The 22,264-nt window shown below is 36.4% G+C and overlaps 1 long non-coding RNA gene across 1 annotated transcript; it reads right to left on the reverse strand.

The window, feature by feature from the left end:
• Window positions 1-9,447: 9,447 nt before the first annotated feature.
• On the reverse strand, window positions 9,448-11,287 carry LOC149830908 (uncharacterized). The gene is made up of 2 exons (XR_016433245.1): window positions 11,041-11,287; window positions 9,448-9,820 (listed from the first exon to the last, which is right to left on the reverse strand). It is a non-coding gene; the product is annotated as an uncharacterized LOC149830908 (long non-coding RNA).
• Between the last annotated feature and the right edge of the window lie 10,977 nt (window positions 11,288-22,264).

Genomic DNA, 22,264 nt, shown 5'->3' on the forward strand with positions numbered 1-22,264 from the left:
CATTTATTCTGTTCATGTTGTACAAATGAATATTTTGAGATCAGCATATAGTACCCATTAAATCTCGAAAGTGGCGACCTGTGGCAAGGGCTACCTAGTTCGCGGTCAGAGTACAACCTCCATGGAGAGTGGGTCGCCGACGATTTAATAATTTAGACACACTACATCTTTGCGTGCTTAGTGAGAGATGTGTGTGAGTCCTAAGTTCATCATGAGATTTGTTGTGATCACTTCACGACATCACTCGTGAGAGAACGAGTGAATTACGAGTTTGAAAATATAGTTTAATGTGTTGAACTTAGTCATGACTTAGGGTTACAGTCACATCGGGTTTAGGACTCTAAAAGACCATGGATGGTTGATAACCATCATGGTTAGGATGTAGCATGAATCATACTGAGATTGAGAGCATGACCTCTTGGCTAGCTACCAGTGGAGGTCCTCGTGGTGGTTCACTCGAGTGCCTGGTGGTTCAGAGACCACTGAGAGTGTATGATTCATTGTCTGACCAACATGTAGAATTGAGTGCTCTACAAGGTTGTTGCGCCTATAGACGGCTATGACCGATATAACTAACCTAGTAATGGTTGTTATGAGAAAGGGTTTAAGAAAGATAATGGGGGATAATTAAAATATACAAACTTGTGTAGTGTGTCGAGAACTAAACTAAGACTAGGGATTTCAAGCCCACTACAGTTGTAAGTTAAGTGTTTATTTACTTATAATTATTTCTTACTAGGTTGTAGACTCAACCCCTGTAAACACCAAAAAATTTCTTTATTCATTTTCAAACACACCCTTCGTGAATGCCAACCCTGGTAGGTCAGTGCAGGAGTCTAACCTTGAGTCTGTCCCAGAAAATTACCATTTTGTCCATTTTATTAGAAAAATTACTATTTTATCCCTAGGTCATCCCAGACCTCAGTCAGTCGGAGTCAACCAAGCTCATTTGTAAAGTCAGAACAGTTAGAATGTCAGTCATTTCTAGCTCACCTGAGCTCATAGTGAGAAGGCCATTTTCATTTATGACCATTCCTGCCAAAATGGGATCATTTCTTTAGAAATGAGCTCATTTCTCACTCAAATCCAAGCCAATTGTATCCAAGTCAGCCATTCCCAGTCAATCCTATTCTCTAGAGTCTAGCTTGAGTTCACCAAAAGTTCAAGTGCTTCAGTTTCAGTTCAAATCCACTCTCAAGTGTCCAGGAGTCCATTTTAGCCCATTTCAGCTCATTCAGCTGAAATTGAGCTGAGTCAAGTCAGTAAAGCTAGTGTTCGAGCTTCGATTTTAGTTCATCTCAGTATTGATGATCTTTGTTCCAGCTCAAACCCAACTTTGGTCTGTAATTCACTTCACTCTAGTGACCATTTCGTACAATTTCTCTAAAAATGACAGCTTTTCTTGATAATTCAGTCGAGGAGTCCAGTTGAGTTCTAAAACCCTGAAACCCAACTCAATCTAGTTCATTTTAGTTCAAATCAGTTCAACCCACAATTTTCAGTGTCACTCTGGTCCGGTAGAGCCCGAAAACCCCTTTCTTGAACCATTTTGCAAATTTTATCAATTTTAAAACTTTTTGAACTGGTACAAGTGTCAATCAAAGTCCAATATCCAAAATTCCTCATTGAGTGTCTGTATTTCGCATAGCATTTCATGTCATTTCATAACATTTCATCACATTTTATTTCATTTTTGAAGTCTAGAACTCCAGTTTTATAAATTCCAATTCAAATTGAGTTTTAAAAGTTTTCAGAAATCAATTTCAAAACTTGAGTTCCCAAAATTGACATTTTTACCCCCAGGATTCTAAATTTGGAAATATTTTCTTGAGAAAAATAATTTGGATTTCTTTCAAATTCAAAATTTCAAATTCTAAACTGGATTTGCTTCGCAATGGGGTATGAAACTTTAAATTCGGAGCTCATTTCAAAAACTGCCAAAATTGCTCATTTGGTCCAGAATTTTTCTAAAAAGACTATTCTACCCCTATGATCCTCAAAATGAATTTTAAATTTGGAAAGTGAGCCCACTCTCAGATGGCTCCTACATTTACATCTACATTTTCATTTTAAAAAAATATCTTTTCCTTTTCTTTTGTTTTCTTTCATTTTATTATTATTTTATTATTTTTTATTTTATTTTTGTGAGAGGAGGTGGGACCCACCAAGTTGGTCGACCAGCCCCCTCCCTCCTTCTTTCCTTCGTCTTCTTTCTTTTCTTTCCTTTCTTTTATTCTTCTTTTCTTTCTTTCCCCTTTCTTTCTTCCAACCCCCTTAAGACCCTTCTTCCCTTTCTAAATCCCAAGGCATCTCATCGTACCTCTCCCCTCTCTCATTAAGCTCATCTCTCATTAAAAGTTAGGGTTTTCATTTTTATTAGACCCTAAGTCATTACACAAGAGGAGACCCTACGGTGGATGCTTGTAGCTTTCTCTCTCCCTGTCTTCTCTCACACGGCTGCCCATTCTTTTCCCTCTTACACCTCTCCCTCTCTCTCTCTATTGCATTCTATTCAGCCACTCCTTGGCTCCAGCCACCTCAAGCTCCACCTTCAGTCACTCCTTGGCTCCACCACCTCCTTTAAGTCTCCTTCCTTCAAGTTTTGCAGCCACTGGATCCTCTTGGCTACAACCACCTCCAAGGCTCCATCACCAAAACAACCTCCTCCTTCAACCATCTTGTTGCGGTTTCGTCACAACACCTCCAACAGGTTGCTTCCCTCCAATCGGCTCCATCACAGCCAGTCATCTCCAGCCTTCTTTGGTGCAGCTGCAAGCCTCCTTCAACACCATCAAGGTGTTGATGCCGCCCCTCCAAAACCTTTTTCAGTAACCGCCCCAACACAGCAGTATCAAGATACCCCCTTTAGCCGATCAAGCTTTTTCTTTCCAAGGAATATCTATGAAGAAGATTTTTATTTTCTTTTATTTCAATTTAATATAATATCAGATGTAATAATTTGGAATAAGAGTTACTTTTCAGCTTAGAATAAGACTGCATTGCATATAGCTTAATTTCTGCAATTTTCAATATCTGATGTTTGATGCATATGCCCATTTTATAAAATCACTATGGTTGACACAAATGACACATGCACAAGCTCTTAAGGAGTTCATAAACTTGGTGAGATTCATATTTATGGCCATAGTTAGTATACGAAAAAAACCAAGATTTGTGATCTTCGTATTAGCCACATTCAACCTACACTCTTAGGCTAACTTCAAAAATACACTGCATTTCTCAATTTTTTAAAAGAATTTTTCCAATTCTTCAAAGAATTCTCTTTTAAATTCATATTTATTCATTCAATTTGCATAATTTTCAAACTCATTTCCCAATTTCATTTCAGAGAAATCGATTTTTCCAAAAATTTCTAAGTCTTTCTCAGGATTTGATTTTCTCAGAACTCTGAATTTTCAAATAAGATTTCAAAGTATTTTCCAAGTTCAAATCATGATTTCCCAAGGTTTCCACATTCTCAATCTCATTTTCAAATCCCAAAATCAATTTTTTCAAAGTTCCTTGAATTATTTCAGAAGTTGGTTTCTCAGAATTCTCAAATCTCCTTCAAAAATTGACTTTCATTTCAAACCCAAATTCAAAAAATCGATTTTCTCAGAGTTCCCAGTTTTTCTTGAGAATCCATTTGCCATTTTAAAAAATCATTTTCCAATGAACTTCTTGATTTTCTCAGAATTCTCAAATCTATTTTCTTAGAAAAGCAATCCAAATTTCAAAATCAATTTTCTAAAAGTTCAAGTTTTCTTGAGAATCAATTTTCCATTTTCCTGAGAATCCATTTTCCAATGCAAATTTCTGATTTCCAATGAAATTCAATGGTTTTCCTAGGAATTCCATTTTTAAGCACTTTTCCAATCACAGTTCAAGTATATCTCAATTTTCCAAAGCAAACATCATATTTCTCAAACTTGCATCTTTTCAAAATTCCATAGCACATGCCTGATTCTTTGTGTATTCTAGGAAAATAGAACATGATTTAGACAATTTAACTTAGTCAAAGCACACATTTGATCCTTGGTTCAATTACTCCTAGAAAAGGCGCCAGAAATGGTTGAACCTCGTACCGACAGGCGGATCCCATTCCACGAAATTTTTCCACAAATTTTCAAAACGAAGGCAAGTAATTTTTAAAAGCAATTTTCAAAACTTTGGTCAAGTTTGACTCGTAGAATTGTTTCTCTCTCTCAAAGAGGAAGGGGAAATTTTTTGCGATGATAACATCCCCCTTTGTTTAATTACAACTGTAGGTTCCAGGCACACTAGCACAGACAAGACTTGACCAACTTCTTCTTCTTTAGCAGAGCATTTGGTAGAATTTTATTTATCTTTCGTGTCATTGAACAATAATGTAATTGCTTTTCTTTTGTTATGAATGATGAACATTGTAAAAAAAAAGTTGATGAAAATAAAATGAAAACAAAATCTAGTCATGTTTTCTTTGTTTGAACTTCGAACAATTTTCCTTTGGGAAGTAATACCAACCGAACTCGTACTCTTGTGGTCCCAGATCGGGGTGTTGCATGACCCTTTGTTAAGGCATCCTTCTCGCTGAGACACAAAAGTCCAAGACACCCTCTGTCCCTCTCTTTGTATGTCAATGTACACTACCAAGTCTTACATACATAGCTCATGTCCCCTAAGACGCCATGGTGAGGGATAGGTCTACACTTGACCCAAACAACGAGAATTTAATCAACCGTTGAACCAAATCCACGAGGTTGGTGCAGGGCTTGTTCACAACTGACAAGCTAGATCAAGTCATATACAGGCGAGCTCACGCTACCCCATCTTTTAGGGAGTTCCAAAATTTTTAGTGTAACTGGTTATTATTTTAATTACTATCACTCACATGCATAATCATCATGTCACAATTCATACCATACTCAAGGTACGTTGGGTCAACACTCTCAATATCCACCAACCAGTCACACTTGGGTCAATATCCAACAAAATCCTTGCTACTCAATCTAATGTATCATGCATCCTAAACACGTATTGCTACACTTGAATTACGAATAGTAGGAATAGTGAGATTCCATGTATCACTCATGCATCAAAACACACATCATGTATCATGCATGTACTATATAAATGCCATGTGTGTAACACTAGACTAGCACAACTAGTGCTAATCTCACACAATCTAGTTTTGTTGACCATATGTTACATCCACATCAATTGGTACTTAAAGCATGTGCACAAAACCATAGACAACACATGCATAAAAAAACATACAGACATGCATCAAACATAGACAACACATAATTAAAAACATAAATTCTACATTTTAAACATAAACAACATAGGCTTAGCAACAATAAAATTCATGCACTTTAAACATAACAACATAGGCTTAGAGATAGTAACATTTGTTGCACTCTAAATCTTAAACAACATAGGCTTAGAGACAATAAAATTTCTGTATTTTAAACATAGACAATAAAGACTTATAAACAAAAAAATTTATTCACTTTTAAATAAAACATCATAGGTTTAGAAATAGTAACATTTTTTGCACTCTAAATCCTAGACAACATAGTTTTAGAAACAATAAAAATTTTGTGCTTTAAATATAACAACATAGGTTTAGAAACAATACCATTTTTTTACTTTAAACATAACAGAGGTTTAGAAAAAAAACAGTAATTTTTTTTGCACTCTAAATCCTAAACAACATAGGTTTGGAAACAATAAAAATTCTATGTTTTAAATATAATAACATAAGTTTAGAAATATTAAAATTTGTGCACTTTAAACATAACAACATAGGTTTAGAAACAACCAATGAACACAATAAACATGATCTACATTATGTAATCGTGAATTCAACATTCTAGCATGGATTTGCCTCAAGAAACATGATTCAATCATCTCTAAACTAATATATACATTAATAAAACACGAACATGATGAAACCAAAAATCCCCAAACATGATTTTCATTGTAGTCATGCTATCTCTAGAAATAAACAAATAACATCCTAAACATGATGCTACCCAAAAATTGAAATTTCTAAACATGATTTCTACAACAAATCTCGGTCTAAATCAGATAGGAAACCGGAAACTCGCCTAGCATGCAAAAATACAAGAAGTGAAGCATAAAAATCATGATCAAGCATGTTAAACTCCAAACAATTCATCCAAAACATAAATTCTCAAATTCCAGGCATGAATTCTACTCACATTCTTTCTACAAATCCAGAAATTGTGAAGGATTTGACCATACCTCTGAAATATTTAAAAAAAATCCAAAAAAACCTACAAAACTCCTTGCAGCTAGAAACTGCCCCACACTCCAAAAAAATCCTCCCACAAGTGTCAAACTCCATTGATCAACCCTCTCTCTAAAAAATGAGAGAGAGAGAATGTTGTGGGATAGAGAGAGGGAGAGATGCTAAAGGGAAAGGGTGGGAGAGAGAGATATGGGTGAGGGAGGGACATTATAGAGAGGTAGGTAGGAAAAAAAAGGCCAAGATAAATGCCCAAATCAAAAGTAAATATAAAAAATGCCCCTCCTACCAAAATGAATACCAAACATATATCTTATATACCAATAATGTCTTATGAACCCATATTATCAATAATGCCATTCCATCAAAACCATGTTTTTTTAACAAATTCTACTTATATTATTATCCCAAAAACGTCCTTCATCTTACTCTAAAACAACAATTATGCCTCTTAATCAATCCAGTTCTGATCCAAACCCAAATTCGACCAAACGAAGCACCAAAACCCATGATGAACCAATAAATCATCCAAGTAACACACCAATCTCATGAAAAAGCTTATATTTATTAAACAACTTCAATATTACAAGGTTCGAAAATCAGGGGTGTTACATTCTACTCCACTAAAAAAAAATTATCCTCAAAATCTGATCATACTAAATCATCAAAGAGATAAGGGTATCGCTCTCGCATCTCAGCCTTGGGCTCCTAGGTGCACTCTTTTAGGCCATGATGTTTCCATATAACTTTGACCAATGGAATTACTTTGTTTCTCAACACTTTCTCATGGTGATTAATTATCTCTACTGATCGGTTATCCATAGTTCAGTCACTACACACTTCCACATCCTCATGTTGGATAATATGTGAAGGATCTCGAATGTACTTTCTCAACATCAATACATGAAATACGTTACGCACTTGTGCAAACTGCGACAATAGAGCAACTTGGTAGACTGTCAATCCAACTTTTTGAATAACCTCGAAGGGAACAATATATATGGGGCTTAGCTTACACTTCTTACCGAATCTGAATACACTTCTTGCCAGTGCAATCCTCATAAACACATGGTCTCCTACCATAAATTCAAGCTCACGAGGCCTCTAATCTGCATAGCTCTTTTATCTATTATGGGCTGCCAACAAACATTGTTAAATCATCATAACCTGATTCAAGTAATATTGTATAATTATAGGTAATTCTAGTGTCCTATCACCAACATCACTCCAACAAGTCGATGATCGACATGACTTTCTATATAGAGCCTCGAATGGTGTAATTCTGATGCTGGCATGATAACTATTGTTGTAGAAAAAAATTGTCAACTTTATGTGTCGATCTCATTTGCCAGACGACTCTAAAATGCAAGATCTTAACATGTCTTTCAATGTTTATATGGTCCTCTTTGACTGCCTATCAATTTGTGGGTAAAACACAATATTAAGTCTCAGCTTCACCCCAAGGGCCTTCTGTAATTGTTGCAAAAAATATGACATGAATCGCAGATCACGATCAGACATTATAGATTGTGGCACAGTTTGACAATCTCCTTTACATGTAGACACACCCATCTCTCCAAGGTGGTACTCCTTTTGATCGATAATAAGTGTGCATACTTAGTGAGTCAATCAACTATCACCCAAACACAATCATTCTGTCTATGAGTCCTCCACAATCCAACAATGAACTTTATAGTTATGTCATCCCATTTTCACTCTGGGACGTCCAAGGGTCTCAACAAACCACCAAGCCTCTGGTGCTCGATTTTCACCCTATGACATGTTAGGCACTTAGATACAAAATCAGCGATATTACGCTTCATACCATTCTACCAAAATTTTTCTGAAGATCTTTAAACATTTTTTTACTTCTTGGATGAATAGAATACTTAGATCATTGTGCCTCTGCAAGCAACTCTTCCTTCAGAGCTGGGTCATCTGAAATCCACCATTTTCTCATAAACTTAATAATTTCATTCTCATCACATACGAACTAGTATTCTGGCTTATGAGCATTTGCCAAAAACTTATTAAAATCAGGGTTCAACTTTTGTGAATGGGCACCCATAGTTTTTCAATGTAAAAAAATATGGTTTTGCCGGGTTTGGTTGATGAAGTTTTTATCGGGTCTGGGTATGGTTTTCTTATAGTGAACCCAATTGAACTCAAATCCAAACCCTATAGCATACCTGAAAATCTAGTCTAAGTCTGGTTTTACTTGGGTCCAAACCAAACCCGACCTGTTGACACCCCTAACCCGCCTAGTGGAATACGTCTCAGATTCGTATCTGCTATTTTGTATTTTTGATTCAAATTCGTGACATTCGTTTACACTTCGTTTTTAGCTGGATAATATCTGAGTTTCTCTCTCTTTGCAAATTTCATGGCGTCCACTGTTGGATCATATTTCAGATGAAACTGTTTCACAATCATCATGATAGAATTCAGAATAGGCATCAATACAATAATCATGATTAACAGTCGATCGAAACATAAATAGGGAGCAAACATGTCGATGTCCATATTATACCAAAATCCAGATAAATGCAAATGACAAAATAAATGCATATAACATAATAAAAACAACAACAGCATGTTAGTATTATATCTGTAGGATAAGGCGTATCAAAGTACTCCCCTTAGAGAAGATTCGCCCCCACGTACAATGCAAATAGGGCCTGGCGTCCTTCCCCTAAGATATAATAGCCTTGACGATCCGGATCGATGCACTCCGATGGTAGATCGTCCTTCGATGACAACCCCTCGAAATCGTTGTAACAGAAAAATCCCTTTGAGATGAAGAGCAACAGGGAGAGAGAAAACAAAAAAAAAACACAAGAGTCAGGCGACGTGTGTCTGTAACCCCAGCCCTAAGCCCATTTTATAACCCACGAATGATTACAAAACGTGGAAGAGCTCCGTTACATAATACGAGGGGTCGTGACCCAATAACGAATCAATCCGTTATCTATTTCTCTTAACCCATTATTTAATCCAAATAAAAACAATAATGCGGACCAAAAATAACATTGGAAAGTTGTTTGTAGACAAGTTTGAAAATGTAGATTAAGTCAAAGTTGACTGTAACAGTGATAATCTCTTAAAGTCGATTTCACATAACCACCAATGGGATACCCTGGAGAGAAAAAGACAGTAACAGTTTCAACCACTGTAATAGTGATAACCGGGACCTAGAAAATGTATCCCTTTCATTGGTGATTATCAAATAAATCATAAAAAAGTGAGCTGAAACATTGATGGAAGCCCGCCCCAAGGTCTGGAAGCAGACATGATCAACCACACCAAGTTGTCGATGAGTTCCTAGAATGCAATTCCAATTTGATGGCTTATAGTGAAGCACCCACCGTTGCACATGTTGTTTATTGCAAAGCATTCATAGGACTGTCAGCAAAAGCTTCTCAAGCAAGTGTGAAACCGACTTGGTTGTAAGTAGCACCTTCAAATTTGTAATTGATGGCATCTTCAGCGTAAAGGGTGGCAGCTGGCTCAATAGCTTCCATGGCTCTGGCATTTGGACTTTCTGAAATGTAGATCTTGCAACAAAATCTGCACCACCAAGAGAGAACAATTTGTTATCGGCCTCGACTTCTGCTTTCATGAGGAATCCCATTATAACTTTGGAAATTTCATATTTTCAAGACTAGAGTATCCGTTTGAGTAATAACAGAAAGAAAGTTAAATTTGTGTATTATACCGGAATCCAGAATATCAAATATTGACTAGAGAGTTGTCCTCTGAATTTCGCAGATTTCAGCAGACAAAGCCAACAAGGCAATACTTAATTATATCAAATTCAAGGTTAAAGAGAGGTTTAGATCTCTGGATGAGTGCTGGTATTCGTTTGGATGTCCCTAAAACTCAAGTAGTCAAAAACATATGTTCACCTGGGTGCCTCCCAAATCAACAGACTAAAGGCCATCCTTTGCAAGAAACAAGCTTTTATGGATTTGGGGACTCAAGCTCAATAGTATATATCAAAGCAGATGGATCCCTTAAAATCTGCATTGATATACACTTGGCTTAAGACCAACAAGTTGAATTGATTGACATATCTGAAAGTCAACAATCAAACATTTTAGTTCATCATAAGAAATCATTTTTGTACAGACTGCAGCACCAAGGTAACAAATCTAATGCTTATTACGATCAAATTGAACGAGGAAAAAGGTAAAAACAAACAAACACGCACACCCTTAAAACTAGTAACTGCATTTACTTTAGAATACAACATATCAAGGTCCATGGCTCCATGTTCATTTGGGTATCCCTAAAATTCAACAATCCAACATTCATTACAATAACACATCGGTTTTACAGAGATTTGAACCGAAAATTAATCAAAGTCAGTTCATCTTCTATCAAATTATACAGAATACCCACAACAAACTCAAATACCCCAACAGAAAACATAATTCGCCATCAACACAAAACTAACTTTTAAATGCATTGAGCTATCCCTAAGTTTCAACAATGTGACATTCATTACAATAGTACACCATTTTACAGAGATCTAAACAGAAAAATAATCAAAGTCAGCTCATCTTCTATAAAATCATCCAGGAAAACAACATCATACAAACTCAAATACCCTAAATTATAACTCATTCTCACTTGGGTGTCTCCAAAATGACAAAACATAATTCACCATCAACACAAAACACACTTTTAGATGCACCTGATTAGTTCATTCTAATACCTACTGCTCAACCAATTCTTCTGAAACAAAAAAAACCTCAATTGCCTCCAATCTCAGAACCCAGCCTTACCCTCCGTCCATCCAGGGTACCCCTCGTACTCGATACGAACCGAGAGCATCGCCGGCCTTGAACTTCGCCCTCAACCCCTGCATCAGATTCTGAATCCCCTCGTTCTCAGGCTCCAGAATCGGGTATCTCCCGATCAATTCCGCCATCTGTTTCACGTTCCTCTGGACTCTAGCGTTGAAACCACTTGGGTAGATCGTGATTGCTGCCTCCCACGCCTCCGCGCAACCCTTGTAGAACCCTAACTCCTTCCCCGTCTCAAACTCGACCTTCAGGCCCACCTCCCTCCCTTCTTCCTTCCCGAAGGCCAACCCGTTGTTGTATCAATCGTCGAACCCTTCCTGGAAATGCAGATCCTCGAGGTTTAGTGAGGAATCGAAGATGACTTCGATGGCGGATGGATTGGACATAGTGGACGCCATGCAATTTGCACACAGAGAGAGAGAGACAGACTCACATAGAGTGAGAGCGAGAGAGAGAGAGAGAGAGAGAGAAACTCGGATATTATCAAGCGTGTGTAAACAGATGCCCCGAATTTGAATAAGAAATACAAAACAGCAGATACGAATCTGAGTCGTATTCCACTAGGCAGGTTAGGGGTGTCAACGGGTCGGGTTTGGTTTGGACGCAAGTAAAACCAGACTTAGATCAGATTTTCGGGTATGCTATAGGGTTTGGATTCGAGTTCAATTGGGTTCACTATAAGAAAACCATACCGGGACCCGATAAAAACTTTATCAACCAAAGCCGACAAAACCATATTTTTTTACATTGAAAACTGTGGGTTTTAATCAAAATTTGGATCGAATTTGGATCTGATACTCGAGTCCATGTATTAATTGGACCTTTGAGTCGGGACTCGGGTCTTAATCAGGTCTTCTTATTTATCACCATATCCCGACCTTATAGGTTTGGTTCGAGTCAGATCCGGATAAACCAGGACCCTTGACACCCCTAGGCAGGGTTAAACCTAGATTTGAAATACATGTGGTAATTAGGGCTGGGAGTCGAGATGAGCCACTTGTGCCTTGGCTTGTATTCTGCTCGTAAAGAGTTCATTCAAACTCGAGCCCGATACGATAGATTAGAATGCAGCTGCTTATAAGGTGTTCATCTTTGATGGGCTTGGATCCTTTTGCATGATTTGATGTGAGGAGCCTCCCACCGCCTTTAAGGACAAGTTTTGAAGTTTTGGAATTTTAGTTTTATGTTTTATTTTATTATAAGAACTTTTTGCTCCCCTTTAAGCAAAATATAAGAATTTATATTGCCCCTTTTAAGCAAAATATAGAAATTTATATTGCTTATATTTTAGTTTTATATTTTATTTTTTTATAAAAAAATGTTGCCCCTCTTTAAGCAAAATATAAAAATTTATATTTGATAGAATAGGAGTAATCGTTTTTGATAGAATTATCAAAAACCATAATCCGTAGGTGTTCTAGAATAGTGTATTATAAACCTTTTAGAACTCAAACTTTGTTATACTGTAAAACTCTTTATGATTATAAATACAGTGCTCGGCCTCTCATTGGATAAGGGGGTCCAAATCCGAGCTTTTCATCCTCTTTGAAGTTCTTTCGTACTATAGCTTGGCTAAGCTTGATACAAGAATGAGCTGAGCTTGAATACGCTCTGTTTGGTTCCCTCAGCTACTTACCAGCCTTAGACAGGGGATCCAAACGGATCAGGTATGAGCTGGATTTTGTCATATTCAAGTATGAATTTGAAATATAAAAATTAGATCCAAATTCCAATAAAATCCGATCAGGCAATGTTGGATTTGGATGCGTAATACATGTGATAATAGCACATCCAATTTAAAAAGGCTGAAAAGAGGTTTTTTACATGTAAAAATTGCAATCAGCTTTGATTTTGATCCAAAACAAAATTTTCACGACCTAAAATGCAAAATCCAAAAGTGATATTAGGAAGCAGATTTGAAACCGAACAGAATGCATATTTAGGTCTTATTTTAACGATCCAAATCCAGAATTATATGTCAAATTTGGATTAGATATCTGGCTATATCCAATCCGTTTGCACCCCTAGATTTCAAGGTATTTTGGCTGATATCTGATCGAATCAAAATCCACTCAGCCTTATTCAATTGAAAGAATGAATTGTGGGGGATCGAAACATGGACACTGTTGATCAGTGTTGTCAATATCGGTTTCTGACCTGAAGAGAATAAATGATTCAGAATCGAACTAAACTCAGCTGAATCAGTCAGTTTTACTTTTTTTATCTAAAAAAATAATTCAAATATTAAACATATTAATCTAAGCTGAGTTAAGATTGTTGTTTACATTCTTCTTGCTCATTGATTTTAATCAAAATTAGCTGCTTGTATTGATTTGTTTATCATGTACCAGACCTCCTTTGTCATTTTCATGGGCTGGACATCAGGCTGGCCCTGCCCAGTTTCGTGGATGTGCTGGCTAGCCCATCAACAGGTCGGCTAGGGCCTAAGCCTAGTCCAAGTCAGGGCCAAACCTCCAAAGGCCACTCCGGCCTTCCTGGTTTTTAGAAGAAAAAGAGACAAGCCAAGCTGGCCCATATCTATTTTTGATGGGGCCAGTCAACTGGTGGTGGGCGATAGGCTGTTTGACATCGCTCATAACAGGGCAAGCCTAAACCCATTTCTGATCAGGTTGGGTCTCCAAAAGGAGACCTAAGCTTGGGCCAACCAGACCGGGCTATACAACTTGATGTCTGCCCCATTTTCTCACCATTACAGGAGCATAATGAATACAAAATTGGTCGAAGAAAATGGATATTTATGCGTGTGTGAATGTGTGTGCTTGTGACCAATGGGGTCTCCGCTTGTCTGGTAGGAGCCGCTAGTGCATGTAACCTTGTGTTGGATGTTGCAGGTTCAAAACCCAATGGTATAGTTGTTTAACTGATAGGGGTCTGCATAACTAACTCCAGCTTGCCATTAAAAAAAAGAATGTGTGTTTGTGATATAGCCATAGGCGACATGGGCCAAACAGGATAGCTGGATCGTTAGGCCACACTATCATAACCGAGGTGTCTCGGGTTCGAATCCCACCAAGGTTCATATCTATTGAATCTTAGTATAAAATGCAAAGGCTTTTTCAGACTTTGAATTTTGACGATATCTCTTCTGCGTGTCTGAGTGGGTCGGTTATACCTAATCAAGGAATAGAGAAACTGGTTGCTTGAGCAAAAACAATTATTTGGTACTCATCCTGCTTGCCTATTTAAAAAAAAAATCGTACTCATGGGCTAGATCGGGTAGTTAGAATCTAAACCTGATTAGAAGATGGGATTTGTTCTTGGATTTTTAATTTTAACAACTAAGCAGGTTTATACACAAACATTTCTATATTGTACTTTGAGCAAGTACCCCCATACCTGCCATTATTTGTTGTTTTTGTAGTAACTCTATACACCGACTCTTCTAACTGGGCACTGCACTCGCACCCACGAGGGTAAGACACTTGGACACAGCTTCCTTTTGTGTTAGGTGAAGTTAACCACATTGAAGTCCATTTCTATCCAAAAGTAGTTTCAATTAACCCTAATCAAGTCTATTTTTATCTAGTATATATATATATATAGTATTAACTTAAAACTGTTAAAAATTATATATATATATATATATATATACCCTCCCCACACCCCTGCACCTAAGCTTTTTTAAAGTGCCGCATCAGCATGGGTACCCACACTCGCATCCGCACCCGCACCTATGTAACATAGTCGGCAAACTGAAAACACACACACAGAGAGAGAGAGAGAGAGAGAGAGAGAGAGAGAGAGAGAGAGAGAGAGAGAGAGAGAGAGAGAGAGTTGGTCGAAGACAATGGATCTTTATTCATGATTGCATGCGTATGTTTGTGATAAAGTTCAAGAGAAAGAGACTACTGGATATTTATTCATGTTGGCATGTGTATGTTTGTGATAAAGTTCAACCCCATGGAATGCTTCGCTTGATTCTTCTAATCTGTACTGGCATTGTCTTCTCCCTGTTATTAAGTCTTAATCTCTTGCGCAGCGACTTATCTTTGAGCAACCCCGAGTATATTTGTGCGCCGGAGGCCCGAGTACTGGTCCATTCTTGTTAAAGTTGCAACCTACAAGGCGAGCCCTGGGAAAGATACAGGGGTCCAAGTACATAGGAGGAGAGGCACCATAGGTTGGTTCAGGCAGGCATGCGAGTGCAAATAAAAGAGCCAAGCAGAGAGTCCCCAAAGTCATTAACAGAGACTTGCTTTGGCCCATCCTGTACTGTTGGTTGATTTGATCCTTCGAGTTTTCAACTCCCATTTATAGCTTTTGGAAACAGGAAAACAATCTAATTTTATGCAGCTGGAGCTAGATGATCACACACAACTTTTTTCTTAAAATAGTTTTTTTTTTAAAATAAGGCTAAAAAATCGTATTTGTTGACCCTTTCCTAAACAGCAATTATCCAATTAACAACACCTAAATATGGGCCTCACAACTATAATCCTTCCTTTGAGGCTCCAGTCGTTTAGGTTTCAGTTGGTAGATTGAGTCGTGGGGTCTTGCTTGAATGCCGGTCGTTTCATGCAGTCAAAGCATAGGTGATAAATATAATGTTATGTGGAGGATAGCTGATTTCCTACTAATTAATCTCTCTCTCAGTTAATATCCTGCTGTATCCATGACAAATAAATTTCCAGATAATATCCTGCTATATCCATCTTATTTATATATATGGCGCTTCTATGGTGATTAACTGTCAGATCATGTTTAGCATATTATATTTATTAATGTGATAAAATTGACTCAAATATAATGTTTTATATTATTTTTAAACTACCCTTATTTTCATAAATTGTGAACCATTGATTTTTACCATCTCAAAATTGAAATCTTATGGTATATTAAATATGGTAAACCTTATAATATAGTAAATATATAATGTTCAACACATCTGGACAGTCAGATTTACCATTGCAAACATGAGTGTGTACCACCATACCATATCATGGTTATATATATATATATATATATATATATATATATATATATATATATATATATATATATATATATATATATATATAGAAAGTGGTAAGTACTTAAAATTTAGGTGCTTACAAAATTTCTGAACGTTGGATCTAACCGCCATAGATAATACTTAGGATTCAACTAGAGTTTACTAGACAATCCTAACATTATCCAGTATTTTTTACAGTAGACAATATGAATTGATCAAAAGGTTGTAGCTTTACAAGGGATGTATATAAGTGCGCGGAAGCTCTCAGTGAACTCATATAAAACAAATGACTCATTTTTGTATGTTAATTATGCTCGAGAATCATAGATACAAATTATTGAAGATATGTAAAGAATCTTTTATCAGTGGAGAAGACTTTAGCTAGATGAAAATCTGATAGGGCCACAAAGAAAATCAATGCGTTAAACGATATTGGCCCCTGGCTCAGGCACTAAACCAACCAAAGAATTTGTATATCTAAGGTTCCTAAAGTCTTTTACGCTAACTGATATTAGTTTTTTACAGGTTAAAGACTTGACTGCCACTTGTACTAATCTTAGGTGTACGTATTTATACACATGATCGAACGTCATAGCTTCCAAATCTTTATATATATATGAGGTGTTTGGTTCTTTTATGCAGTCTCAAATGTTCATGGGGCATGTTGTGACAAATTAATGCGCCTGCACCAAGTCCCTCCACAATGCGACTGTGCAGATATAAAGGACCATTGCGACGGATGCAGAGCGTGCATCTGTACAAGATCTATCCCTCCACAATGCAGATGTGGTGATATTATGGATCATTGCCCAAAGCCCTGTGGCATCGGAAAGCTCTGAATCCACTACTGGACCAATGTTTGGTAGATAAGAAAACTGCCCAAACTGATCACAGTTATGTAATGCCCACAATACTTGTGATACCCTGTAAGTCTGTAACTCCTATGGCTAAATAAATTTGGACCTTGAACTTGCTGCAATTGAAGCTTCCATATTTTGCCTCCGTTTTAGCAATTGATATGCTAAAATGCAGGGCCTTACCTGTGTTTTATGGGGCCTGAGGCCGAGGGAAAAAATGCCCCCCCCTATTAATAGTAGGAGTTCGGGGGCAGGGCCTTGAAATTTTTTGAGTCCCTATTAAAAATGGGGGCTCTAAAAATAGGCCCCCTATTAATAGTAGGAGTTTGAGGGCAGCGCCTCGGAATTTTTTGAGCCCTCTATAAATTAATAGTAGGAGTTCAAGAGCAGCGCCGCCAATTTTTTTGATGCCCCTATTGAAAATGCAATCCCAATTAAAAATGGGGCCCTAAATTTTTTTTTGGCCTCAAGGGTCTCATTGGCCTCTTGACAGGTCCGGCTCTGCTAAAATGCTTACATGCATCTATAAAATGGTAAGCAGCAATTTCATTATAAACAGAGATTTGAGAGGCAATGATCTTCAGCATGCGTCTGGGAAATCTTGTTATGTGCTTATATCATACATATTTCATCTTGTAATGTAAAGTGGTTGGAATTGAGAGGCAATGATCTTCAGCTTTATACCGCCAGATTCACTGATCATGATGAAGCCACGTGACCAACAAGCGACCTTGGGTTTGGGTTTGATATTTCAAAATAATTATTTGGTTGGATGTGGTTTCTTTCATATCTGACCTGACAAATATCCGAAACTGTACCCGAACCCAATGATTATTTACATGAGCTGATTGGGGTCAACCCCAAACCTGGTGTTGATCCAACTTATTGACAGCTCTAATGGCTAGTGAGGAACCGATATTTACGCTTGATTCAAATCCACCAATCTCAAGTGGGAAAGGAAGCTTGCAATTTAATGAAGTTTTTTTGTATGATACTGCTTTTATCAGTAATTTATGGTGGTCAAATACTGTAACCACTGATTGGTAAATTTCAGGTGGAATATAATTTGTAGGAAACTAAGCAAATTGCATGATAAAAAAAAAAATGAATTGAAGCACTAAAAGTACTAGGGGATTCAAAACATGTGGCAGGCACCAATACACCATCGTTGCCCACCACATTTGATAAAAAGGACTTCAAGCTTTTGCAAAATTTGTTTCTCACTTTGGCAAAACCCTAGCTCTATCATCAAGCTTTAATTGCAAGTTTCTATGCAGCTTATCATAAACAAGTACATTTGCACTTTTACTACTGCCTACGCATGTCAGTTATGTGAATGTTCATCATGCATATGAGAATCCAATAATTTCATAACCAAAGTGATGCATGTGAATATTATTTGGCACGTAGAACGATGTATGTGAATATAATAATGCATGTGACTTAAATATCATTTTGTACATAAAGTGATGCATGCGAATAACTATTACATGTGAAACTAAGGTTTTTACTAAAAATGATGCATATGATAAATAATTACTTTATGCAAACATATGCGAAACTAAGGTTTTCACAAAAAATAATGATGCAAGTGATAAACAATTACTTTATGCATAGCAAAATACATGCTATATCAAAATATCATAAAAAACGATAGCATGTGAATAAAATATTATTTTATGTATGATAAATATATGTGATATCACAAATATAGTTAAAAATGATATAAAAAATATCAACAAAAAGCGATATCAAAAGTATTGTCGAAAAGCGCTATCAAAAGTATCATCAAAAGTGGTATAAAAAATATCATAGAAAAATGATATAAAAAATATCATCAAAAAGCGATATAAAAAATATTGTCGAAAAGCGATATCAAAAATTTCGTTGAAAAAATGTATCAAAAATATCATCGAAAAGCAATATAAAAAATATCGTATCAAAAATATCATTGAAAAGCAATTTTCTCGTATCATGAGGCATGCGAACAGAATATGATTTACATGCGAACAATATATTTCTTGAAATATGAGGCATGTGAGATACAACACAATTTAATCATAGCAAAACTCATGCAAAACTATTTAAAACGTAATTCACTTGTAGACGAGCAGATGCTACATTAATATATATTTTTAACAGAAATTACTTTTGTTTTCTTTGAACTTTTGATGTGAATAACATAATTTAAGTCTTTAAATATATTCAAAAATTATGTTTTTTTCATTACTCAATAATATGATATTTAGATCTTTAAAATATTCATAAATTATTGTTTAGCCATTACTTTAAATTAAGTTCGATCCAAATTCTATTTTAATTTAGATCGGGTCCACCCAATGGATCTGATAAAAAATACGATATCTAGATCATTAGTTAAATAATTTAGTAATTCCTTTGATAATTGATTTTCTCTAAAATTATTAATCAATTTTCATAAAACCAATCAATCCAATAACTTTAATAAATATCAGAATATTACCGATCAATAATTCAATAATAACAACTAATGACAATTAATTTCATTAGTTATGTCAAAAATGTTTATTTGTAATCCCAAAAATTTTGCGGGTATTACACCTTCATTACTATACATTTGTCATGAGCTTCCTATGAAAATTAGAACTCCAAATAACGAAAATGCAGCTGGTCTAATTTCCATCCAAACATGAATCTAATATGGAGGATCCTGCCTTGAATAAGATTGAGATGGATTTTTCCTTACCTGGGGTTGGTGGCCAACTTGGGGTCTAATTTCCATCCAAACATGGATCTAATATGGAGGGTCCTGCCTTGAATAAATCATATGGATTCAACCATGTAAAATTTAACAGAGAGCATGGCACAACCAAGAATTTTTCTTTTCCTTAAAAAAACAAAAAGACAGTGAACAAGCGTTACAGTTAGGTGGCAAATCCAATATTGGTCCAGAATGTCTTTTGAGTGGCTGGACAACCTCACAAACTGTTTTTTATATTAAATCTCTTTTATTAAGGCCCTGTTTAGAATCTAGAAAATGGCACAGGAGTTAATGCATTTGACAAAAGTTGGTCAAACTACCACCGGGTGGCTGTTTGGAAATGGGTACTTGAGATGGGAGTTAATGCATTTGGGATAGGAAGTCACATTATATTTACACTAAAGCATATAATTAACAATGGTAGCTGCCTACCACTTCCCATCCCATCTACTGGCTTTCAAATTGGGCCTATACCTCTTTTAAAGAGGTTTTATCAGGTCCAAAAGTGTCTAAATAGGAGTGATAAAAAGATTAGTCAAAGCCAAACCAAGATCAAGACCAGACCAGGTTAGGCTGAATCCAAATGCAAGTCCAAGTTCAAGCTTAAAGCCAAATCCAAAATTTAAAGTTCAATCGATCCTCTAAATCAGCTCTACACATTTTAAATCTAATGTGTTTCTCAAAATTGTTCAACAAGAGACTAAATAAATTTTATAAAGTGAACTTTCTTTGCAAAGCTCATTTTCTTCAAACTTAGGCAAAGAGAAGATGGTATTTGGCCAAAAGTGTCTGATTAAAAAAAACTATAAATTTTGATGGAGCCAAACAACACCTGTTGACCAGCGCTACCCGAAGGACATTTTTGTCATCTTGGATAATAATAATAATAATAATAATAATAATAATAATAATAATAATAATAATAATAATAATAATAATTTCAAGAAAATATACGCATGAGTCGTTTTCTTATCAAGTTTTTTTTTTATTCTCCACTTGGAAATTATGACTTAGATTAAGCATGATGTAGCGAACTCAATAACGTTGATGTTATCTTAACATGGTTAGCTACATCATGCTTAATCTAAGTCATGGACAACATCCTTAATGATTTTGGACCACGTGAACCCGTACAAATTTTCATGGTAGGCATTTTTTTATAACCACTGTTAAAGTGTCCCATTACGAGTTGCTCTATTTCGGTGTTTATTGTTTAAAACTCTTAAACCATGGTTTGTGATTTTTGGATTTTCTCATGATCCTGTAATTTGTTTGTCAGCTGTGATTGTTTTTGCTCTGAATGTTTTAAAATTTGGCCAAACATTGACTTGGTGATAAAGAAGAAGGGACCATTTGAATCCAGGTCGAACCCAAAGAATCTGATTAGTATATGGAGCTGGGTATGGTTTGTGAAATTTCATACCACGCCCGACTCTGACCTGAGTTTCAATTAAGATCCAAGGGTTTTCAATGTAAAAAAAAATAAAAAAAATTTGAAAATTATTATTTTGTAGTGTCTGGATAGGGTCTGATTCATGTAATCCTGATAGGACCCGGGTATGGTTTTCTTTACAGTAGACCCGATCAGACTGGGTCCGGACCTGGTATCCATCCCTCAAAATCAGATCTGGGTTCGGACCCACCTGAGTGTGAACTAGATCCGACACGTTGATACCCCTTGACCAGTTGACCCTGAGAATGTTAACGCCTCCTATCATTGCACCATTTGCTCAGCTAATCACGGAAGGACCCGGCTGACGTGGAAGCCAACGTTGCACATGGGAGATGATGTCATCCACGTGGGTATGTCAAATCTGAAACAGATACGATACGCTCAAGCATTCGTCTCGGATGGAGGCGAGCGAGACGAAGTCGTTCCTTCCGTCAGTCACGGCATGACTGATTCCATGACATACGGTGACACGTGGGAATGTGAACGAGTCTTACTCGTATCGGATCTAACAATTTCGGATTCTGACCTAATCAAGATTTATATATATCGTGATCATATCCGGTTTCCAATTTGGAATCCAATGGGATAAGCTAAAACTGAAACCAGATCCAACTGTCTTAAAATCCCATATTTACATGCATTAAGATTCAGGTTTTAGCTGGATTTGGATGTTAATCTAACTTGGATGCAAAACATGATACGGAGTCTGGATCTGGTTATCAATTGGATTCGACTTTTGCTACATAAGCTGTCCAATTGGATTCCGATTTCATCAGATATCCACCTGAATCCGAATACATCCCTGGTAACATGTGGAGGCACGCTTTCTCTAACAGGATACATTTGGGTCAGGTAGAATCTGATCCGGATCTAGGATTTGGAATGTGCACCATGAAAATATGGGTTTGGATCCAAACAGTACGTAACTGATTTTGATCTGAAAGTGCAATCTTGAGCCAGACAAGATCCAGTTCAATTATAGAAATAAAGTAACTGATGACTTATATGGTCCAATCAGATCCTAAAATATTCATTTAATGACTAAACAATATAATAGCCAATAAATATCATAATTATCATAAACATGAGAAAATTAACAAAAACTGATTTGGGCACTTTTTAAGAAAATCAGCGAAGGATCCGTCCAAAACAAACCCTTCAACTAAATCTGGACCCAAACC

Source organism: Nuphar pumila, chromosome 7, assembly GCF_984573655.1.
Source record: "Nuphar pumila chromosome 7, dmNupPumi1.hap1.1, whole genome shotgun sequence".
In the NCBI taxonomy this organism is placed as follows: Eukaryota; Viridiplantae; Streptophyta; class Magnoliopsida; order Nymphaeales; family Nymphaeaceae; genus Nuphar; species Nuphar pumila.